This window comes from Equus caballus, chromosome 3 (assembly GCF_041296265.1).
Source record: "Equus caballus isolate H_3958 breed thoroughbred chromosome 3, TB-T2T, whole genome shotgun sequence".
NCBI classification, from domain to species: Eukaryota; Metazoa; Chordata; class Mammalia; order Perissodactyla; family Equidae; genus Equus; species Equus caballus.
Genome location: NC_091686.1, coordinates 117972496 through 117985177, shown reverse-complemented (window position 1 = coordinate 117985177; position 12682 = coordinate 117972496). Strand labels below are relative to the sequence as shown.

At 42.5% G+C, this 12682-nt stretch overlaps 1 long non-coding RNA gene across 3 annotated transcripts in view; it reads left to right on the top strand.

Moving 5' to 3' along the window:
- LOC111772967 (uncharacterized) overlaps positions 1 to 12682 on the top strand; it is a 112768-nt gene that overhangs the window by 90469 nt on the left and 9617 nt on the right. For 2 of the 3 annotated variants that reach the window (XR_011437220.1, XR_011437219.1), the window contains one exon: positions 7482 to 7552. This is a non-coding gene — a long non-coding RNA (uncharacterized lncRNA). Of the gene's footprint in view, positions 1 to 305; positions 430 to 7481; positions 7553 to 12682 lie in introns of all 3 variants that reach the window. The other variant, XR_011437218.1, reaches the window with a different exon arrangement.

Here is a 12682-nt window from a genome sequence, read left to right as displayed (position 1 = left end):
AAACAGGAAATCTTAAGTTGTATTGACTTTGGTTCTGGTGCTTTTATTGACCTAAGCTCAACCTGAGGCAAGGTGGGAGCCAGGGAAAAATGTCTGGTTTCTGCAGTTGATCCCAAATCACCTGATGGTTGTCTGATGGAGAAACTAGGGTGTAGAGGCATTCTAAGAGAAGGCAAAATGTGGGCATTGAATAAAGAAGGGAAAACTTTTTTCTAATAAGAAAAGATAAATCCCCAGGCTCTCGTCTGTTTACATTAAAATCTACCCATTAAAGTTGTTTGGGTATGTCATTCTGTTAACCACAGACATTGTCGGGATTTGCAGAGCTGGATCAGAAGCCATAGTGAAGATTAGTGCTTGTTCCTCTCAGGTGTGCACTGGAGAAGAGATCCTCCCTGGGATGCTGGGATCATCTTTCCTGGGCAAGGGGTAGGGTTGCACGAACTTATCTATGTCTCAGAAAATGGAGAACCCAGCAAGGTCCAGAGATCCCCAGTCTGCTGGCCATCCTGAGGTGGAGAATCCCCTGATGAATTCCAAATAGAGGCATCAGCCCCTCCAGATACCAGAAGACTTGGGCATATTGGGGTCATAAGCATCAAAAATTCCAGGACCTAAAGATGTGCAGTGCAGATGGCACACTTTGGCTCTGCTGACAGGATTTCTTTGGGAGTGTGGTGGTTCAATCAGTCGGGTCATTTCCAAGTCTCTGTCTGTGTCAATGTACTGTCTCAGGTGGCCTTCTTATTTACCATCTTCTTATACCCCATATATTGCCCCAGTTCTTTTTCCCCTAGATAGCACGAGGTGTGGTATTCACCACTGTCATGGCTAAGTAAAGATGATATTATCAGGGAACAGTTGGTGTTGTATGCAAAATTCTAAGACGGCCCCAGGATCTCTGCTCCCTGATGTCATGATCATAATTAGATTACCTTGTTTAGCAAAGGTGATGGATTTTTCAAATGTATTTAAGTTCCCATATCAGGTGAGTTTAAACCAATAGGGAGATTATCCTAGTTTGGCCTGACTTAGGTACAATCCTGTGCCACGTAACAATGCTTTGGTCAACAACAAACCACATATATGGTGGTGGTCCCATCAGATTATTATGGATCTGAACAATTTCTATTAATGACATCATAGCCATAGTAACGTCGTAGCACAATGCATTACTCACATGTTTCTGGTGCTGCTGGTGTGAACAAGCCTACTGCACTTCCAGTTGTATTAAAGTACATCACATACAATTATGTAGAGTACATAACACTTGATAATAAAGGACTGTTACTGACTTATGTGTTTGATGTACTATAGTATTCATGATTGTTTTAGAGTGTTTTAAACAATATGCTGTGTTAACGCCGGCAGCAGCCTCATACAGCTCATGTTTACTGCATCTCTTACTGGTATCATTTTCTCCTGTGCTTGAGTTAATCTTGTTTAGTTCTTCATAGCCCCTAAGCATACAAAATTCACTGCCAACATTGCAAGTAAGAGGCCACATCCAGTGACTGACCAGGAAATGAAATTAAAAGTGATTAAGGACTATGAAGGTGGAAAATCAGTGATGGTTGTTGTTTGCCTGTCAGGCATGTCCCATTCCACCATAGCTACAATCTTGAAGAACAGGAACAAAGTGACAGAAGCTGTCAAGGGATCTGCTTCATTGAAGGCAACGAGACTAATAAATTCAAGAAGGGCCTATATCAGACATGGAGAAAATTCTAATGATCTGGATTGAAGGCCAGACACAGAAAAATGTCCCTCAGCACCATGACAGTCATGGCCAAAGCACAAAGTTTGTGCTGTTGAAAGAAAAGGCTGGACCCAACTGTGATGTTGAATTTACTGCTGGCTATCGTCATTTAAATAATTCAAAAATCGTTATTCATTATCTAATGTGAAAGTGAGTGGTGAGTCTGTGAGTGCTGATGTGAAGGCAGCTGAAGAATTTTTGGAAACTCTACAAAAGCTGATTGTGGAGGAAAATTACTTGCCAGAGCAAATATTCAGTATGAATAAAACCTCCCTGTTCTGGAAACAGATGACTCAAAGGACTTTCATCCATAAGGAGGCCAAGTCAACGCCATGTTTCAAGGCTTTTAAGGACAGGATAATGGTTTTGCTTGAGGGCAATGTTGCAGGCTACAATTTGGAACCCTTTGTAATTTGGCACAGTGAGAACCCCAAGGCCTTCAAGCATATCAGCAAGCATACACTGCCAGTGGACTATAGGAGCAGTTAAGAAGTCATGGGTGACTCAGCTCTTCTTACAAGATGACCTTCTGAATTGCTATGCCAGGGGAATGGAAAAGTACTGTTTGGAGAATAACATACGTTTCAAGATTTTCCTTATTGTTGATAAAGCTCCAAGACATCCTCCTTTTATTGGTGATCTTCATCCCAATATCAAAGTGATGTTTCTCCCTCCAAATACCACCTTTTGACCCAGCTCCTGGATCAAGGAGTTATAGTGGCTTTTAAGGCCTACGACCTCAGGAGGACCTTTGCCCAGTCTATTGCTGAAACTGAGAAGACACTGATGCAGTTCTGGAAGGATTACCACAGCTATGACTGCATCAAGAACCTTGCTTGGGCTTGAGGTGATGTCACCAAGGAGTGCCTGAATGCATCTGGAATAAGACACTCAAGAGATTCTCAAAGGATTTGCCAAGGATGAGGAGGGTGCAAAAAAGGCTGTGGTTGAGATGGCAAACAGCTTTAACCCGGGTGTGGATGAGGATGACGCTGAGGAGCCCCTCCAGGTGCTTCCTGAGGATCTGACTAATGGGGAGTTATTGGAACTGGAACAAGAACGCACAGCTGAAGAGGCAAGAGAGAAGGAAGCTGCAGGAAAAGGAAAAAGAAGGCCCAAGAAAATTCACAGTGAAGGGTCTAGCAGTAGCTTTTGTAGACTTTAAAATCTCCTTTATCTGCTGATAAGCAAATCTATGGTGAAAAAAAGAAACCAAGAAAACCACCACGGACATATTTCTGAAAAGAGTGACACCTCCTCACGAAGAGCCTCGGGGAAGTCCCTCAGGAGGTATTCTAGAAGAAGGCGTTGCCACAGGATGTGACAGCTCCATGCATGTGATTGCCCCTGAAGACCTTCCAGTGGGACAAATATGGAGGTAGAAGACAGTGATACTGATGATCCTGGCCATGTGTAGGCTAATGTGTATGTTCGTGTCTTAGTTTTTAACAAAAAAAGTTTAAAAAGTAAGAAGAATCTTAAAACCAGAAAGCTTATGAAATAAGGATATAAAGTGTATTTGTACAACTGTACAACGTGTCTGTGTTTTAAGCTGTGTTATTACAAGAGTCCAAAAGTTAAATTTATAAAGTTATGGTAAGCTGTTGATTTATTAAATATTTTTGATCAATTTAGTGTAGCCTAATTGTCCAGTGTTCTAAAGCCTAAGGTAGTATAAAGCCCACAGTATTGTACAATAATGTCCCAGGCCTTCAGTCACCACTCACTCACTCCCTACCCAGGGCAACTTCCAGTTCTGCGAGCTCCATTCAGGGTAGGTGCCCTATACAGGTGTTCCACTTTTTACCTCTTAGCCTGACAAATAAAAATGGCAAGCAATAGGATATATTGGAGTATATGAGGAAGCCATTTGGTATAAACCTAATTCGGCCTGACTTCTTTTTTTTCCTCCAAAAGGGCCTGACTGGCTATTGAGCACGCATTGTATATCTGCTTAGACATTTCCTATGGCCAGAACAAAGGTCCTTGAGATAAAGATGCAACTTCCCCCCGACATTAGCATTTTTCCTTAGGCTAGGAACTGATTGCTGCACTCACCTCCCAGCTCACCTGTGACCACTCAGCTGGAGACAACAGACTGCCACCCTGCTGTGTTCACCGAGACAGAAGACCTACCTGCTATTTCCATCAATCACTGTGCCGACAGAGTAGTCTCGCGACTATTGTAAAAGGGACATTCCAATCATATGTGAAACATCCTCTTTGAGGGTATATAACGAACCTGTATACCCCACCCCCCCACCTCTTTGGAGTGCTCTGTTCCTTTGTGGAAAGACTCTCCCGGGTTATAATCCTCAGATTTAAGCTCAGAATAAACTCACCCAAATTTTCATTTATAGATTGGATATGGATTATTTTTGTCGACATAGCCCATGTTTCTACTGTAGCTTTTCTGTGTTTAGATATGCTTAGACATGCAAATAGCATTGTCACAGTTGCCTGCAGTATTCAGTACAGTATGCTGTACAGGTTTGTAGGCTGGCGGCAATAGGCTATACGAGATGGTATGGGTGTGTAGTAGGCTATACCATCTAGGTTTGTGAAGGTACACTTTTTACGATGTTTGCACAATGACAAAAGCACCTGATCAGAATGTAGCCCTGTTAAGTGATGCATGACAATTAGTGAGAAAACAGCAAGGCAAACAAGTCCAGGGGCATTGCCTTCTCAACACTGACCACTAAGGAAGACACGTCTTTTCCAAGATGCTGTCAGTCACTCTGCACTGGGTCATCTAAAGCAGAAGGAAATGGAGAGGCTTGGCTCTTGCATATATACAATCCTATAGGTTGCTGTAGACAGCAGATGTGCAGGTTTAAACAATTGTTCATGAAAAGTCCGCTTCAGTGGGTCATGGCTAGGGGCAATTTGTTAGAACACAGTGACAGCATTCTAGTAAATGGGTCTTTGACAGAAGTCATCTTAGTGTCATTGACTTAAAGATGCTAATTAAGAGATTCCAGTCCCAACATTGGGCCCATAGAAAGTCATAATCCTGTACTCAATATTCATGATGTTACACTGCCAAATATCTGTATTATCTGATTCTCTTTTATTGGATCTCTTTAAAAATCATTTATTCCCAGGTTTTGGAACCCACCCGCCCCCCCAAAATTAAATAATTTATGTAATCCTACTTTCATGAAAATATTCTTTTTTTTAAATTGTCAAGTTATCAAATTGATAGAGCACTTTGCTTCCTAAGAAAAATTCTGGCTTATATCAGAAATTTATAAAAATCCCAAGACTTTTCACCCACTGGTGTGCTGATAAATGCAGTTGTCCAGGGAAGAAAAGTTCTGATTTGTAGCATTTGCCAGTTTCCATAGTGTGAGTTCTCCCCCTCTGGCTGATTTAAAGCTACCCACGTGATATCGCTGAATGCTGAGTACAAAGAGATGTACACACCCAGATCACGAGCAGCCACAGCCAGCTCTGCCGTGACGCTGCTTCCATCCCAGGCCCCGTTGGGATAAAATTTTTTAAAGCTTTCTTCCACATTATCCTAGAGTAGGTTTTGCTTGGGTTCTTATACTTTGGGTGTTTGCTACATGCTCCTTTAACAGGAGTAGATCGGGCAAGCAGGATCCTACCCCCCCATTTTCTCTGGCTTCTATGGCCCATAAGTCTCCCTCCCCGGAGTTCTACCAGATCCTTCGATATTTTTGTCACACAGTCGTGTGTGTTAATTCTGCCTCTGATGGTTCCAGGCTTTGGGCAGCATCTGTTTCCACCACATCTTCCCTATAGTGGTGGTACATGTGGCTGAAGGCTCACTCCCACCCCTCCGCTCCTCTCAGGGATGGGTTTGCTACCAGCTCAACTGAATTCCTTTCCTTCTCCGATGCAGGTAAATCAGGCACTGCTTGCTGAATCTGAGTGCTGCCTTTCCTCTTGGTACCCCGTTGTTTTCTTAGTTCTTGATTTAGCCTCCAAAAGAAAAAATTGGTATGTGTGAGAGAGACAATGCCAAAGCCTCCACTGTTCCAGGGGAGGATATTTAGCAAGCCTAATTGCTCTTCTCTGATTTACCAGCCCTGTGCTCTCCATTGGAGAGGATCATTTTCCTTAACGGTTAACTTTAATGTAACTTGATGTAATGTGAACACACACACATGCGTGCATGTAGTCGTAAGTCAGTGTTTATAATACACTGATTTTAATCATCTTGTGTCATGAACAGATATGTGGATAAGATACGCAAAAACACATGAAAATAGTATAGTGGCTATGAACATTATTTCCTCTTTCTCTGAATTATGTCTTTAGAAAACTCCAGAAAGCAAATTTAATAACTCGAGTATTGTAGTAGTCTGCATTACCAAAGTCAATTAGGCATTTTAGTAAATGTTAATATCTCCGTTCATGTCAAGAATTTGTCAGGGAAGTATAACACTATCCTATCAAAGTTTTGAGATACATGGAATATAGTTTGTTATGCGGATCAAGGCTGCCCCAGGGAGAGAAGCCCAAGGTGTCCTGCCCTACATACTGATATCCTCCAGGAAGCACAGGACTTCCTGACCTGATTCGATCTGATTCCTATCCAAAGTTATAGGACCACCCAATAACCAGACCCCACGTGCACTGATACCATTTTAACGACTTTTTTACAAAATCTTTCCTTTGTCATGTAAAGAGAGAACTCATACCTATACCTTAAATTTAGCCCTAGCCTCAACCCATGTTTGCAGCTCTTCACTGCCCAGGGGTCCTGTCACCATGCTACTGTATGCTATTCTCTGAATAAAGGAGCGCGACTGCCAGACTTTGAGTAACTCCTCGGCTCACCGAGCCCGCATCAGTTTGCAATATAGTATGAATTTTCCATTTTATAAACATACTAGTTTTATTAATTACACTAAATTGAACATCTCTATAATTTAAAATGTTAATAGAAGTAATAATTACCTGACTTATGAAGCAAGTATTAAGATTTACAAGCATTCCACTTAGTGTAGTAGTCTTTTGTTTAAAAAAACTGTTTTACGTGAAATAAAATTGAAATTCAAACACAATGTTTTCCATTTCACACTGTGATAGAATCAGGAGAAAGCTGTCAAACCCCAAATTTGCAGAACAATTTCAATGATCAAATGGTTTTAATGGGTTCTATGTTATGTGAACTTGAATTAAAATGTAGTTATTTTGATTCCTTTTGCCTCTAAATCTTAAAAGTCTCTAAATCATGAGTAGAAGAGTTCCTTACAAGTCTTTCAGGATCACTAACACTGGGTCTAATGACCGTTTGCATATCTTTGTTCTTTATTTGGTAGCTCAGCAGGGAAGCTAAGGAGGGTAAGCCTTTTTCTCACACAGAAACTTCAGAAAGAGAAGGGGTTTAGGGAATTTCAAAATAATTCCATTAACTCGCACCAAGAGGGCAAAAAGGGATCTGAGAAGCTTGAAATTTAAAATAGTATTATGAAATGGAACAGGGATCGTGTAAATTTTATTCTTAACATAACTTCACAATAGTCTTTAACCCTGACTGGGGTGGGGCACACAGATGAGGGAAGGGAATACCTTACAAATATATCTTACAAAAATTTAAAGATAGCAAAATATCCAATTATTAAATGAGTGATGAGTGCATGGTAGTCTGTTATATTAACTTCCTCTATATTTCTGTATTTTGAAATAGTCAAAAAATTTTAATGAGAATTTCCATTCATGTCTAAGCACTGTGCTTTTCCCACAGGTGAACGGACCCCTAAGCCTCTGGAAGTCTCTCTTCATCGCTGGAAAAGGAAATGGTTAACAGCCCCTCAGGTACTATAGCACCTCTGTTTCCCAAACCATGCCTCCCTCTCTTTTTTAAAATAACAGAACAGAATTGCAAATATGGCCCTGGTGCATAGAAGCCAATACTATGGTACCGGCTTTTGAGAAAAGAAAAAGCGCTATTGAGAGGTCAACCTGCAGGGAGACAGGCAGCAAGGCTCAAATCTGTCTCCCTGATCCAAGATTCGACATGAAATTTCCGGGGTCAGGGGGTAGAAATGCTGGTAGAGCAGATTTTGATTGGAGGGCTTTAAACTTGGCCATTTACGGTAAGATGTGGAAAGGTAGAGTTCGGCACTGGATCTTCCTGGACGATGGACCCCTCACTTCTGAAAAGCCTCTGCCGTTCAGGTTCTGGTCACGTTCCAGTCTTCCTGGTTCCATGGGGAGGGAACGTTGGTCCTGACTACTTGAGGTTAAGTTAAGGTTTTCTTTCTCTATGCAGGCCCAGGTGACATGACCTGTAACTGTGGTTCTGCTGTATCCGCAAAACAGCTTGACATCCTGTTATGCCCAAGTAGGGCCGGGTTAAACTGGCCTCCTGCAGTTACAAATCCCCCCATTTGTGTCGTATATCCCTCAGTCTTGAGGGGAATATGGTGACAACTGCTCTAACTGCTTCCTGCTGCTTAGGGGTGCAGATCTGGGTTTGGGGAATGAAATTGTTCTGCATTTAATTGCAAATATTCAGGGTCCTGGGGTCTGGGCCTTTATGTTGAATGGTCATCATATGCGTTGGGGGTGTGGGTTTAAGGATACGAGACATACAGCAAAAACAGAGTTTGACAAAAACGAACGTAAATCCTAACAAGCACAAAATGATACCTAGTTTAACTAGTCCCTCAGATATGAACCTTATTCCCAATGGGATCCATGAGAAAATATTAAGAGATTGAACCCAAGTTCTTGTGGTGACACTTGTTAAAGCCAAGTTGCCTGTTGTCTAATTCTATCTAAATGAGTCTCTACTTCCAAGGAAGTGTTAATGTAGACACCACATGATATGTTAGCTACAAACACCTCTTTCTTCAGCTAGAATGTAGTCTAGAGCAATTCTGTTGTCTAACACTACTTACTTTGGCTAAAGAATCTAGTGCTATCTGATGGGCAGCTACGGCTTGACCTGCCTCACTCTCATTCTTAAGGTAAGAGACTTCTAATCGTGCGTTCACGGGCAACAACTCCACACCAAGGTATAAAGTTTCATCCACAGAAATACCTGGTGGAGTCTGGTAGTCTGCTGGGCAAATACTTGTCTAGAACTTTCCAGATTGAATCGCTATCTAATATGGACCTTGTAGTCCTGGAGAACAGCTTTGAGAAACTAGTCCAGTGTTGAGTGTCAGTGGACTTTTGGATCGAGAAAGGGGTGACTAGGTAAGCTAGCAAACATTGTCTATCCATAAGCCATCTGTGTGAACAACCATATGCCCATGGATCTCCTCCACACCTCCACAAGCAAACCAAAGCCAGCACAGGCACACGTGTTGTTATAAGTATTGCTGACAATTAGTTGTCTGGTGTCATTTAGCCAGGGATCAGATAAACCGTCATCACTTAAGTCCAAGTGGGGTCCTTTTTTCTCCTTTGAGCTTCTGAAGGAAGCTAGAATGTCCTTTCCTCTGTGACCTTATGAAGTACTTCTGATATACTCCTGTTAAACTTGACCTTATAGGTTAAGTTAAAACAAGGAACTTTAGCATCAGTGTGTGTTAGCTGGACCCAGTATCCTATTTCTTGTTTTTTGGTTTTATTATACGAGCAGAAAGGAACGTCTGAGAAAATTGTCACTGGATGTGCTAACGGGTCACTAGACGATGTGCCTAGTAGGGCATTGGGTGGCAAATCCAATGGTCAGTTAGGTTTCCTTGTTTTGAAAGATCCTTTGAAATTCTTATTAAGGAATGATCTCTTCAAGCCTGAGAACAGAGGGCGAACAAAAGAACACAGCAAAGAAAAACAGGGAACATCTTGTAGTCTGGACTCAGACTAACAGGCTCTGTCCTTTTGGGAGGAGGCAACTGACCTGTAGGAATAAGAAGTGAGAGCAATTGCAGTGAGGAGAAGATGGGAGACGATGTCCCAAAAGGCGTCAGGCATCGACGTGTCAGTGTGAGGGGTTCCCCCAGGGAGGGAACGAGTCATTAAGGAAGTATACCCAAGAAAGGAGCCAAAGTTCCTGAATAATCTCTTCTGGGATTGAATCAAGGAGGCAGGCATGGTTAATTAAGTAATGCAGAATAGCGTGTCTGGGAACAAGGCAAAGATTAGGTGGCGTCCATACAGGCCTGGTCTGCTATCTCGGATAAGCTGTCTCCTTTGGTTGTCCTCTGCTTCTGGCCTCCCAGTCTGATCAGCAGAGGCTGCTCTTAGAGACAGAAACAGTTTTTCATTCATCTGGAGAACCCGGAGCCTTTTCAGTTTTGTTGCTTTTTCTGAAAAGTAACTTAAGATCAATCAGAGGTTCACAAGAATATGTTTGGGTGGAGAAGTCAGCCATGGTCCTCCATAGCCACCTAGAGTTTGGACAATTTGATCCCTCTGTTTCTTGTCTATGAAGGGCGTGAGCTGTTTGGGGATTATAAAGAGGACAAGGGGAGTCCTGGCTAGAAATGGGTACTATCTTTACTCGTGAGTGGTGTCTCCAAGGTTTACCTCCCTTAGCTGAACTGAAGAATGAGTAACCAGAAGGACTTGAGAGCGTCTATTCCTCTTAGGTGCAGTCGATCCTCAGGTGCTGATTTTTCTTAGTTTTGGGGAGGACCCAGCCTCCTGGGCTTATGCAGTGAGGGGAACATCTGTGGGAAACATTAACTGACTAGAGCGTATTTATGTACAGTAGACAGAGTAACACCTAGAGACTGCGCACGTTTTATAGTGTCAAATTTCTTTTTACAACATGATCATTATTAAGACTGTAATAATACTTAGTCTTAAGGAAGGGTCTCCCGTGTAATGATTCATAAGGGCTCAATTGGAGCCTGCTTCTAGGGGCTACTCTCACCCTAAGCAGGGCAGCTGGCAAGACCTTATCCCAAGTTAAGTTGGTTTTGTGATATATTTTGGCGATTGTCTTCAGGTGAATGGGTACAGCCACCCTAGCTAATGTTTTCCTTCCATCCGGCAATAAGTTTCCTTGTCCTTTTGATAACTCAAATTCTAGATATTTTGCGGTTGGGTGGGAAATTTGTGCCTTTTTCTTGGAGACTTTATATTCCCGGTCTGCCAGAAAGTTTAAAGTGAGGCTGGTATTTTGGTCTGAAGGTTCCTTACTTTTATTAGTAATTAGTATGCCATCCACATGTTGGAGGGAAACTCCCTTATTTAATTGGAGGTCCCTTAAGTCCTTGGCTAAGGCTTCCCTGAAGGTGGCGGCATTCTTCAATCCTCGTGGAAGTATCATTCAGCAATATTGTTGTCTTATGTTAGTCTCTGGACTGTGCCATTCGAAGGCAAACAGTTTCGAGACTCTGGACTTAGGAGTATGTAGTAAAAGTCATCTTTTAAGCCCAGAACTGTAAACCAGCAGAAGTCTCCAGATAGAGTTGTAAGCAAAGTATAAGGATTTGGCACCACCGAATGTATATCCTCTACAATTTGGTCGATGACTCTCCAGTCTTGTACAAAATGATACTCTCCAGTCCTGGGTTTTTGTACCTGCAGGATGGGAGTGTTATGTGGAGATTGACAAGGTCGGATTAATTCGTGTTTAAGAAAAGTGGTTATCAGAGGCTTTATTCCTACCTTTATATGTCTCTTTAAAGGATATTGCCTTAAATTGGGAGTTTGGCATCTGGACGAAGTTTTACTGATACTGGTCAGCCGCCTTGGCTCTTCCTGGCCTCTGGTCAGCCCCAAGATCTGCTCTTACCTTTCGTAGAACTTCTTTAGGGACTTCTGGTTGAGGTTTGTCTCCCAGTTGTAATAGCACAGCTTGGAGGGTGCAGGTTTGATCTGGGAGGACTTCAATGTCTCCTTTTTCTGCTGAGAAAGTCTCTCAGGCATTTAACTTTGTTAGTAGATCTCACCCCAACAAGGGAATAGGGCCCTTAGCCATATACAGAAAGTGGTGCTTTAAACTTGTTTTTCTTCTGTGACATTCAAGCGGGTGTAGAAAATGTTTATGAGAGCCTTCCCCAGATACGCCAGTAATGAATGTGGTCTTGGGGAGAGGGGATCCTGCCTGGTGTACAGAGTAAGTATCTCCAGTGTTAATTAGGAAGTCTACATTTTTCCCCAGCGTTACTATTACCCAGGGTTCCTTGCGGGAAATGTCAATGGAGCTAATGGTCGCTAGCAGTGAGTTGCGGCATCTAGCGGAGGCTTTGAGGTAAGTCCCTTTTCTTTCTTGCTGAGGAAGGTTAGGGCACTCCCATTTCTAGTGTCCTTCCCGTCTATAAAAGGCACATTGTTGTGGCCCAACAGATGGATGGCCTTTTCGGCTGGGTTGTGGGCATCCTGGGGGTCTTACCCACGGTCGTTTGTTTTTTCCTGCAGACATCTTGTTGGGTCTTGACTGGTCATAGCTGAGCCTGTGGTGAGCAGAGAAGCTTATTATCTCATGACCTGTTGCTTCTGCTTTTCCTGAATTTGATCTGGGCTGTTGAACACTTTAAAGGCAATCCTGACCAAGTGAGACATTGGAATCCCCAGTCCCCCTTCCAATCTTTGTAGCTTTTTTTTCTTATATCTGGGGCACTCTGAGTAATAAAGGTCATATTGACCAATCTTGTGTTATCTGGGTGTTCCAGATCAATATCAGGATATTGTCTGAAGGCCTCAAAAATCCTTTCAGGGAAAGTACATGGATTTCTTTTGGTCCTTGCTATACTCTCTGGATCTTATTTAAACTTTTCAGCTTTGGGAACCCTTTGTGAAGTCCCATTATTAAACATTCTTTGTAATGGTTTAACTTTGCAGGTCTCTTGGGTCATTGGGAACCCCTCCTGGTTCTGTTCCAAGGATGGCCTGTGCTGCTAGGGTCCCGATTGGATTGTTTGGTTATAATTCATGGAGACTTTTGGCTTCTTGGTGGGCCTTCTCTAATACCAGCCTATGTTCCTCCACAGTGAGGAAGGTATTCATAAGGGCCTGTATGTCAGCCCAGTTAGGATGATG